The sequence below is a fragment of the Macrobrachium rosenbergii genome, chromosome 41, assembly GCF_040412425.1.
Source record: "Macrobrachium rosenbergii isolate ZJJX-2024 chromosome 41, ASM4041242v1, whole genome shotgun sequence".
In the NCBI taxonomy this organism is placed as follows: domain Eukaryota; kingdom Metazoa; phylum Arthropoda; class Malacostraca; order Decapoda; family Palaemonidae; genus Macrobrachium; species Macrobrachium rosenbergii.
This window is the reverse complement of record NC_089781.1, coordinates 94,447,024-94,457,987: the sequence shown is the minus strand read 5'-3', so window position 1 is coordinate 94,457,987 and position 10,964 is coordinate 94,447,024. Positions and strand designations below refer to the sequence as shown.

At 35.8% G+C, this 10,964-nt stretch overlaps 1 protein-coding gene across 2 annotated transcripts in view; it reads left to right on the top strand.

Annotated features, from left to right (window-relative positions):
- LOC136827021 (zwei Ig domain protein zig-8-like) overlaps positions 1-10,964 on the top strand; it is a 478,879-nt gene that overhangs the window by 439,691 nt on the left and 28,224 nt on the right. The window lies entirely within an intron of this gene.

Genomic DNA, 10,964 nt, shown 5'->3' with positions numbered 1-10,964 from the left:
ATATATTCTTTCTGGTCTCGGGTTATCTAAGGAAACATATTCTTCTTATATCCGCAGGGTATGTAGGGGAATATATTCTTTCTGGTCGTAGATTATCTAAGGAAACATATTCTTTTTATACTTGGAGTATGTAAGGCAATATATTCTTTCTGTTCTAACGGTATGTAAAGAAATATATTCTTGCTAATCTTAGGTTATCTAAGGAACATATACTTTCTATTCTTAGATTATCTAAGGGAATACATTCTCTCTGTTCTTAGATTATCTAAGGAAACATATTCTTTCTATTCTTAGATATTATAAGGAAACATGTTCTTTATATTCTTAGATTATCTAAGGAAGTATATTCTTTCTATTCTTAGATATTATAAGGAAACTTGTTCTTTATATTCTTAGATTATCTAAGGAAGTGTATTCTTTCTATTCTCAGATATTATAAGGAAACATGTTCTTTATATTCTTAGATTATCTAAGGAAATGTATTCTTTCTATTCTTAGATATTATAAGGAAACATGTTCTTTATATTCTTAGATTATCTAAGGAAATATATTCTTTCTATTCTTAGATATTGTAAGGAAACATCTTCATATTCTTAGATTATCGAAGGAAATATATTCTCTCTATTCTTAGGTTATCTAAGGAAACATATTCCCTCTATTCTTAGGGTATGCAAGGAAACGTCTTCTTTCTATTCTTAGGTTATAAAGGAAACATATTCTTTCTATTCACAGATTATCTAAGAAAACGTATTCTTGCTATTCTTAGATATTATAAGGAAACACGTTCTTTATATTCTTAGATTGTCTAAGGAAACAGTCATTCTATTCTTCGGTTATATAAGGAAACATATTCTTTCTATTCTTAGGTTACATAAGGAAGTGTGTTCTTTCTGTTCTTGGATTGTCTAAGGAAGCATTTTTCTAATTTTTAGATTATATAAGGAAACATTCTTTTTATTCTTAGTTTATATAGGGAATTTGTCTCTTCTTAGACTATAGAATAGCACATATTGTTTCTATTCTTAGATTATATAAGCAAACGTATTTTTTTTATTATTAGATTATCTAAGGACACGTGTTCTTTCTGTTCTTAGGTTATTTATGGAAACATAGTCTTTCTATTCTTAGATTATATAAGAAAACATCGGATAAGTATTATTCTTGACGTGATAAAGTTTCATTTCTTTTATTTTTATTAATTTTCATCATATGTTTGATACATAAAATTGCTCTTTATTGCTAATTTCTCTCTCTCTCTCTCTCTCTCTCTCTCTCTCTCTCTCTCTCTCTCTCTCTCTCTCTCTCTCTCTCTCTCATCATTCTTATCAGCAGAATAAATTTGTTTCTGTATTTTGTATAAAACAAAATACAGCCACGTGCAACAGAGATAAATGCGCGCTTATCACAAACAACATTAACCGGGATCAGTCTTATCAACAGATTTCTATTTTATTTCTGTTATTTTTAGTTTATGTCCCAATTTTATTTCACGATGCGTCCTCCAAATGAAATCACTCTGATCACAGATAATATGACAGGAATAAATCTCGCCTTGAGTTTATTCTTTCTTTTTTTTATCTTTCTTTTATTTATTTCATGACGTGCCTAGTCGACCGCGTTATCCGTCGAGGAATTGACTCCTAATTTCGACCATTTTTTTTTTTTTTTCAGTTTTTCATTTCAAATATTTTCCTCGGCCATTAAACTGTCGAGTGATTCTCTCGTCCTGCCTTGAATGATAGAATGAAAACACGAGGTGTCAATCTTCTTCTTCTTCTTCTTCTTCTTCTTCTTCTTCTTCTTCTTCTTCTTCTTCTTCTTCTTCTTCTTCTCAATAGAATGAGTGTCTATAAGTCTTATTCGTATATATTGGACATATGACTTCAGGGATTACGTACATTAGCCAGACTTATGTATTAGTCTGTGATAGGAAAAGACTTACTGTTTTATTTTATTTTATTATTTTCAAGCCACCGTAATCACGTAACATTGACTTGACGTCACGAAGCAATTATCAGGAATTGGTTCACACGTCTGACACATTTCGAATTTGCAATCCCTCCCCCCCCCCGTCTCTCTCTCTCTCTCTCTCTCTCTCTCTCTCTCTCTCTCTCTCTCTCTCTCTCTCTCTCTCTCTTCTCGCCTGGCCACAGACGACATTGATGGAAAGCTAATTTCGAAACAAGATATTTTCTCGTCTCACCAGAATCAGAAGCAGCGATAAATATATTATTTTCGCAGGGTCCAGTGACCTAATTTTAAGGATAATATATATATATATATATATATATATATATATATATATATATATATATATATATATATATATATATATATACACACACACACACATACATACACACTGTACATATTGTATGTATATAAATAAAAAACTTTTCAATTCTTATATTGAAGAACAGATTTAAATTCGTCGACACTAATGCTATCAAAATAAGAAATCTTTTATTATTATTGTTATTATTATTATTATTATTATTATTATTATTATTATTATTATTATTTCCCAACTTTCTAATTATTAGTTTAGACCTCATTGTATTTAAGGCTGAAATTGCCTTATAGAACAAGCAGTGCACAAAATTGCATTTCATTATATAGCTCTTGATATGTCTGATTTGAAAATTGCAATTTTTTTATATTATATATAACTATTGATATATATCTGTATTAGAGATGTATATATATATATATATATATATATATATATAGAGAGAGAGAGAGAGAGAGAGAGAGAGAGAGAGAGAGAGAGATTCTTCAGCAGAAACATAATTGACTGATTGACTGATGAAGAAAGTGAAATGTTACTACAACTCCAGTGGTTACCGATACCTTCCAGGTATGTTTGTATGTACGCATGCGCGCTTGCGCATCTGAGTTTGTTATTGCACCCGAGCCTCTGCATATTTCTGAGAGAGAGAGAGAGAGAGAGAGAGAGAGAGAGAGAGAGAGAGAGAGAGAGAGAGAGAGAGAGAGAGGGTGGGTGGGAAAAAAGCGAGACAAGAAAAATACATTTTAGCTTTTTCAGATTTACGCTTGCAATTGTATGCCAGGGTATGTATTTTGTGTTTGTTTGAAGAGAGAGAGAGAGAGAGAGAGAGAGAGAGAGAGAGAGAGAGAGAGAGAGAGAGAGAGCAGATGGTAATTGACACCAAGAATAGAAATTCCCGGAGGAAGGAAATTATACCTTCAACTGGGGATGAGACTCGAACCCGTGCTATTTTGAAATCAGGTCAGATAATTTGGCTTTCATTTTGATCACGGAAGAAAGAGCTTTCGTCAAGCACAATGACATGAACTGAAATGCTTTTGCTTTTACGGTAAAACGATTTACGGAGATTTGTGTAAAATGCAAAATATCTCCACTTACGATCACTGACTTGTTTTCAAACTTGCTTGTGATATGTATGCGATATTGCACACGAAAAATGTGCCCCAAAAAATTAATTTTATATGAAAGAAAAACTAAAATAAAACATATATGGAATTTTGAGTGTACTCACAAACGTCAGATATTTTTAAAATAAAATATACACAAATTCTTTCTGGAAAAACGAAGAACACAAATAAACTCATAAATGAAAATTGAGTGTACTCACAAACGTTAGATATTTTTTTCAATAAACAAAAGCTACGTCAGATATTTTTTAAATAAAAAACACACAAAATCTTTCTGGAAAAACGAAGAACACAAACTCATAAATAAAAATTGAGTGTACTCACAAACGCTAGATACTTTTTCAATAAACAAAAGCTTTCTAGAAAAACGGAAAACACAAATAAAACCATAAATAAAAATAAACGAAAACAAAGTCACGTGCAAAGTGATAAAATAGACGCAGCAAAGAACGATGACAAAATTCAGTGCAAAAGGAAAACGAGAGTAAGGAATTAAATTAAAAAGAGCAGGGTACAGGATAAAGGGACGAAAAGAACCGTGCATTGTAGAAAACAGTCCACAGTAAAGGAGAACAGGTACAGGAAAAGGAAGAATAAAATAACTTATCAAAGAATAACGGAGTCGAATGGAATCGCAAGAGAATTTGAACGAGGCGTAACTGCACCACTGTCCCAGAAGGGGAATTGAAGAAAGTTTCCCAATTTCTATTGGAATAAGTAATTTTCGAATGTGAATGATGTATTGTTCAAATATTTTGGAGGGTGTACTAGCATGCTGATACACCCCATTTGATGTGTATGTGATATATGTCAATAATTTTTTGAATTTGAATTTGAATTGAATTGAGCAAAAACTACTAAGCTGAAACAGGGAACTACAAGAAAGCTGAAACAGGGAGCTGCATTCGAACAGAAACTGGGAAATACAAAGACAAGTCAGGTGATTACAAACAAATCAAAAACCACAAACAAGGCTAGAACAGGGAACTACAAAGAAAGCTAAAACAGGGTGCCAAAATCCAAAACAAGAAGTACAAACAAAGCTAAAACGGGGAACTACAAGGAGAGCAAGAGTAGTGAACTATAAGCAAAGCAAAAGCAGGGAGCTACAAACAAAGCAGGAACTATAAACAAAGCTAAAACAGGGAACTACAAACAAAGCAAGAACTACAAACAAAGCTAAAGCAGGGAACTACAAACAAAGCAAGAATTACAAACAAAGCTAAAACAGGGAACTACAAACAAAGCAAGAATTACAAACAAAGCTAAAACGGGGAACTACAAACAAAGCAAGAATTACAAATAAAGTTAAAACGGGGAACTGCAAACAAAGCAAAAGTTATGAATTACAAGCAAAGCAAAAACAGGGAACTACAAACAAAACAAGAAATGCAAACAAAGCTAAAACAGGGAACTACAAACAAAGCAAGAATTTCAAACAAAGCTAAAACAGGGAACTACAAACAAAGCAAGAATTTCAAACAAAGCTAAAACGGGGAACTACAAACAAAGCAAGAATTACAAATAAAGTTAAAACGGGGAACTACAAACAAAGCAAGAATTTCAAACAAAGCTAAAACGGGGAACTACAAGCAAAGCAAGAATTACAAATAAAGTTAAAACGGGGAACTACAAACAAAGCAAGAATTTCAAACAAAGCTAAAACGGGGAACTACAAACAAAGCAGGAATTACAAATAAAGCTAAAACGGGGAACTACAAACAAAGCAAAAGTTATGAATTACAAGCAAAGCAAAAACAGGGAACTACAAACAAAACAAGAAATGCAAACAAAGCTAAAACAGGGAACCACAAACTAAGTAAAAGCAGGAAACCACAAACAAAGCAAAAACAGGGAACTAAAGATAAACCAAAAATACAAAAAGAGCAAAAGCAGTGAACTACAAGCAAAGCAAAAGCAGTGAACTAAAGATAAAGCGTGCCCCCCCCCAAAAAAAACCAGGGAACTACAAACAAAGCAAAACAGCAAACAAACACAAAGTGGAGAATAGAGGAGACCGAAAGAAGCTCGGCATGAAATGCAAGCAGAATAAAGAGCTGATTTGCAAGGCACAAGCAAATTCAGATACGAAGGAAAATGGAAAGATACGAAAGTGAATTATTATTGTCAGAGCAAAGATCAAACTTGATTAGATGTGGGATTTACAATAAATGCAACTGAAAAAGAAATATATAAAAATTGCACCGAAGTTTCTTCGGCGCAATCGAGTTTTCTGTACAACCGCTACAGCGTATAATCAAGGCCACCGAAAATAGATCTATCTTTCGATGGTATCGCTGTAATTCTTATGAGCCGCGGCCCATGAAACTTTAACCACGGCTCGGCGGTGGCCTGTCCTGTATCGTTGCCAGAAACACGATTATGGCTAACTTTAACCTTGAATAAAATAAAACCTACTGAGGCTAGAGGGCTGCAATTTGGTATGTTTGATGACTGGAGGGTGGATGATCAACATAACAATTTGCAGCCCTCTAGCCGTAGTAGCTTTTAAGATTTAAGGGCAGAGAGAAAAAGTGCGGACGGACAGACGAACCCGGCATAATAGTTTTCTTTTTTAGAAAACTAAAAATTAAAAGAATTTGATCTTAATGCAGTATTTGATTTTGATATCACTAAACTATCTTATATCAAGCGAATATCTTTCATTTGTGTATTTATTTATTGATTACTATCAGTGCAGCTGGAAAAGTAAATAAACAAATAAACAGATAAAAAGTTATATTTCGCTGGATTTAAGGTGGATGTGTGAAATAAAATCAGTTAATACACTAATATAAAATTATTTTGCACTGTTTTCGTAAAAGCGTTAAAGCTAATGTTTATTACTATAATTGATGTTGCAGTTATTTTCGTTGCCATCATCCTCAGAGAGAGAAAGAGAGAGAGACAGACAGACAGACAGACAGACAGAGACACCCAAAACTAATCCCGAGTTAGGTCTATAAGTGAAGAAATATTCAAAACACGGAAAAGACTTCACGAGAGTCATACGATTTTTTTTTTTTTTTTTTTTTTTTTTTTTGAGGGAGAGAAAAGAGTTTTGTGGTGAGGGGGCCGTGCACAGTTTTCTTTCCCTCAGCTTTCTTTTTTTTTTTTTTTGTACCTTTTGTCAATCAAGTTCCAATCTAGAATTCCGCCCGTGTGCTACCTTGTGAAAAATGACTTTGTTATTTTGACGTATTTATTCTTTTGCTTTTATTTATTTAATTTATTGTCTTGTCATCCTTCTATTTTTATGCGTTTGCTTTCGCTCTTAACCTTCATAATCGTCTTTCTTTATTCTGTCATTTTACTAATTTCTGTTACCCTAATTACCCTATTCATAAACCCTTCTAATGAGAGAACCATACCAATCGCTCAAGCTCCTGAATTCAGCATCAGACTCCAAGAAGAAGAAGAAGAAAACAGGCATAAGAAGAAGAAGAAGAAGAAGAAGAAGAAGAAGGAGCATGATTAAAAGAAGACGGAGCAGAGCAAAAAGTAGAAGACGAAGAAGAAGAAGAAGAAGAAGAAGAAGAAGAAGAAGAAGAAGAAGAAGAAAACAAGCCTAAGAAGAAGAAGAAGAAGAAGAAGAAGAAGAAGAAGAAGAAGAAGAAGAAGAAGAAGAAAACAAGCCTAAGAAGAAGAAGAAGAAGAAGAAGAAGAAGAAGAAGAAGAAGAAGAAGAAAAAAAGCCTAAGAAGAAGAAGAAGAAGAAGAAGAAGAAGAAGAAGAAAACAAGCCTAAGAAGAAGAAGAAGAAGAAGAAGAAGAAGAAGAAGAAGAAAACAAGCCTAAGAAGAAGAAGAAGAAGAAGAAAAACAAGCAAAGAAGAAGAAGAAAAGAAGAAGAAGAAGAAGAAGAAGAAGAAAACAAGCCTAAGAAGAAGAAGAAGAAGAAAGCAACCCTAAGAAGAAGAAGAAGAAGAAGAAAGCAACCCTAAGAAGAAGAAGAAGAAGAAGAAGAAGAAGAAGAAGAGAACAACAAAAGCTTATCCTTCCAACACCTACCTGTTGTAGGGGCTTCGTCGAGGCTCCTTATGTAATCCTCGACAGCTTCGTGTAAGGCTTTGGAAGGCTCCGTCTTGGGATTCCTTCCTCAAGCCGGAGTTTATCTGCTTTGCCTTATGTGAAGTTTGTTGACATTTAAGTATTTTATGATACGTTTCAAGTTTTTGCTTTCTGAAAAAAAAAAAAAAAAACTATTGTGCCGGCTTTGTCTGTCCGTCCGCACTTTTTTCTGTTCGCACTTTTTCTGTCCGTCCTCAGATCTTAAAAACTAGTGGGGCTAGAGGACTGCAAATTCGCATGTTGATCATCCACCCTCCATTCATCAAACATACCAAATTGCAGCCCTGTGGCCTCAGTAGTTCTTATTTTATTTAAGGTTAAATTTAGCCATAATCGTGCGTCTGACAACGATATAGGCCAGGTCACCACCGGCCCGTTGTTAAAGTTTCATGGGCCGCTGCTCATGCAGCATTATACCGAGACCACCGAAAGATAGATCTATTTTCGGTGGCCTTGATTATACGATGTACAGAAAACTCGACTGCGCCGAAGAAACTTCGGAGCAATTTTCACTCGTTTGTTCCTTGTGGCCTTTGTTCAATCGAAGATCCGGAGTTTACGTGATATGGTTTGAGTATTCTTGAAATTTTCTAAGTATTATTCTTTTCGTTCTTTAATAGCTCGTGTTTCTAGAGCTTACCTTCTTTGCTTTGCATAGTTTGGTAATAATTTAGTTGTCTTTATAGTTCTGAGTATAATCCTTTAGTTACTAATGGTCTTTATTCAATCAGAGTTCTGGCGTTTAAGTGACTGGTTCGGTTTGACACTTGAAACATTCTGGAATACTTTTTTCAACATTATTCTTTGCGTTTTCTATTTACTTGAGACTGTAGAGCTTACCTGCTTTGCTTTGCATAGTTTAATAGTAGTTTAGCACTGGGACGTGGAGGGTTGGTGGTGGGGAGAGAGAAGTGGTTGTTAATATGGAACATAAATTAGGCTGTAGCCAGCGAACCATATTGATTTTTCGACCATATTTTTGTTAAGGAAGTTCTAATACGAGTACCGTCCTTGTAAGTTAATGAGTGTGATGTTGCAAATGGCAATGAATTCATTTAGTCTCCGTTGATGTTATTGCTGTTGTAATGTGTTGTTTGCCGGTGTTGTGTGAAGCAATTTAAGAAAAAATAACCCACAACCCTCTGGCGCTCTAAACCCAAATAACGGCCCATCAACAGTGATAGAAAGCTTTCATGTATAATACTCTTCCCTTCCGGTTTAAAATCGCCTGTCAAAGACGTTTCTTCCTCCTCTTCTTCTTCTTCTTCTTCTTCTTCTTCTTCTTCTTCTTCTTCTTCTTCTTCTTCTTCTTCTTCTTCTTCTTCTTCTTCTTCTTCCCGTCAGGATGAAATAAGAGCCGCAGTTAAGACGAAGAAAAGGTTTACCAATCTCCTGCTGCAGATGAAAACGTCTCTCTGGTAATCTCTGGTTTTCGGTTAATTCCGCGAAGTGACGTGCAGCCTGTCTCTCTCTCTCTCTCTCTCTCTCTCTCTCTCTCTCTCTCTCTCTCTCTCTCTCTCTCTCTCTCTCTCTCTCTCTCTCTCTCAGAGTACATCAGACTTTGCCAAACGAAATGCGATGATCTTTGAGGCTGGTGATGAATTGGATTTTTATCTCCTGACGTTTGGGAGAGAGAGAGAGAGAGAGAGAGAGAGAGAGAGAGAGAGAGAGAGAGAGAGAGGCCACACACAGAATGACAAACACATGGACGGATAAGTATATATTTATACCGGGAAGTAGAGAACCACACTATTTACTTCTATGCAATTTGTTATTGAATAACTTTCATAAACCGAAGAAATGTTGTGCAGGATAAATGTGCAAACGTAGAGAGAGAGAGAGAGAGAGGGAGAGAGAGAGAGAGAGAGAGAGAGAGAGAGAGAGAGAGAGAGAGAGAGAGAGAAATGATAAACCCACGGTCAGATAAATATATAACTATACAGTGTGTATTTTTATATATTTCATTACTGAATATCTGTTTTTCAGTCTGGAGAAATATTTTGTAAAATCAATAATAAACGTAGAGAGAGAGAGTAGAGAGAGAGGTTGACAGAAAGAGAGAGCATTTTGCTCAGATTGACAAACAGTCTGAAATGGTTTTTTAGGCAGGTTGAAGAAAGACTGCATTTTGCAAAATAATGGTTTTTTCAAGAACCTGAAAAATATTTTGCAAGATGGATATATGAACGTTGAGAGAGAGAGAGAGAGAGAGAGAGAGAGAGAGAGAGAGAGAGAGAGAGAGAGAGAGAGAGGATTGGGTTGAGGGGTGGTAATGGAGCTGAATGGAAACTTGTCCAGTTGTACAGTCGTTCACACACTGGGTGTTTTTATAACTGAATATAATTTTCTTCAAAATTTTGAGACATGTTCTATATGATAAATAAGAAGGTAAAGGATTGTTTATAGCCATTAAATGCACTTGTATTTGTTAACAGTGAATTATTGGTTTCAGTACAAATGTTTTTCAATGAAACTCGTATTTTATCAACAAAATAAGAATCATTTCGAAACCACACCATTATTCTGCATGACGTCATCCACGCGCCCAAATACGTCAGTAATCGAATTCCTCCGTTTTCTACCCCTAAAAAAAAAGTTTCCACCTCCTAAACAACGTTCCCATAATTTTAAAAAAAAGTTTTCGCCCCTTAAAGACGTTTTCACCCCCTAAAAAACATTTCTGTCTAAAGATGTTTTCCTCCTAGAAACGTTTTCACCCCCTTAAAATCGTTCCGCCACCCAAAAAACCCTTTGGCTCCCCCCTAAAAGAAAATTTTTTACCCTTAAAAACATTTTCACCCATAAAAAAACGTTTTCGACCTCTAAAAACGTTTTCGACCCTAAAATACGTTTTCTTACCAAAAAAAAAAATTTGCCATCCCTAAAAACGTTTTCGCCTCCCCTAAAAATAAAAGACGGTTTGGCGAACAGGGAAACGCTTCACCGCCAGCGCTGGCGAGCTAATGAACGAGACCCGGAGTCCCGTTAACGATAATGACAGCGTTGGACAGAACGACTAAAGAGCAAACTTGGGCCAAATTGCGCCCTAGTTCGCCCATAATCATAACAGTTACAGGACAGTGAAACAGTGGCACGGCCGTTTGACAGTTTGTACTTGCTAATGTCAGCTGCAGTATGTCATACTCAGGTTCCCAGGGAGGTTCCCGTGGAATTTCCCGTGGAGAGCTCCAGGTTCCCGTGGAGTTTCCAGAGGAGGGCTCCGTGGAGGTTCCTATGGATATTTACCAGCGAATGTTTCTGTGAAAGTTCCCGTTGAGGTTCCCGCGGAGGTTCTCATTTGGATGTTCCCGTGGAGGTTCACGTGAGGGTTGCCGTGGAAGTTCCCGTGGAAGTTCGCGTGAAGGTTCGTAGGAGGTTCCCATGGAGGTACCCGCGAAGGTATGTGTGAAAGTTTCAGTGGAAGTTCCCATGAAGGTTCCCGTGGAGGTTCCTAGGAGGTTCCCATGGAGGTACCCACG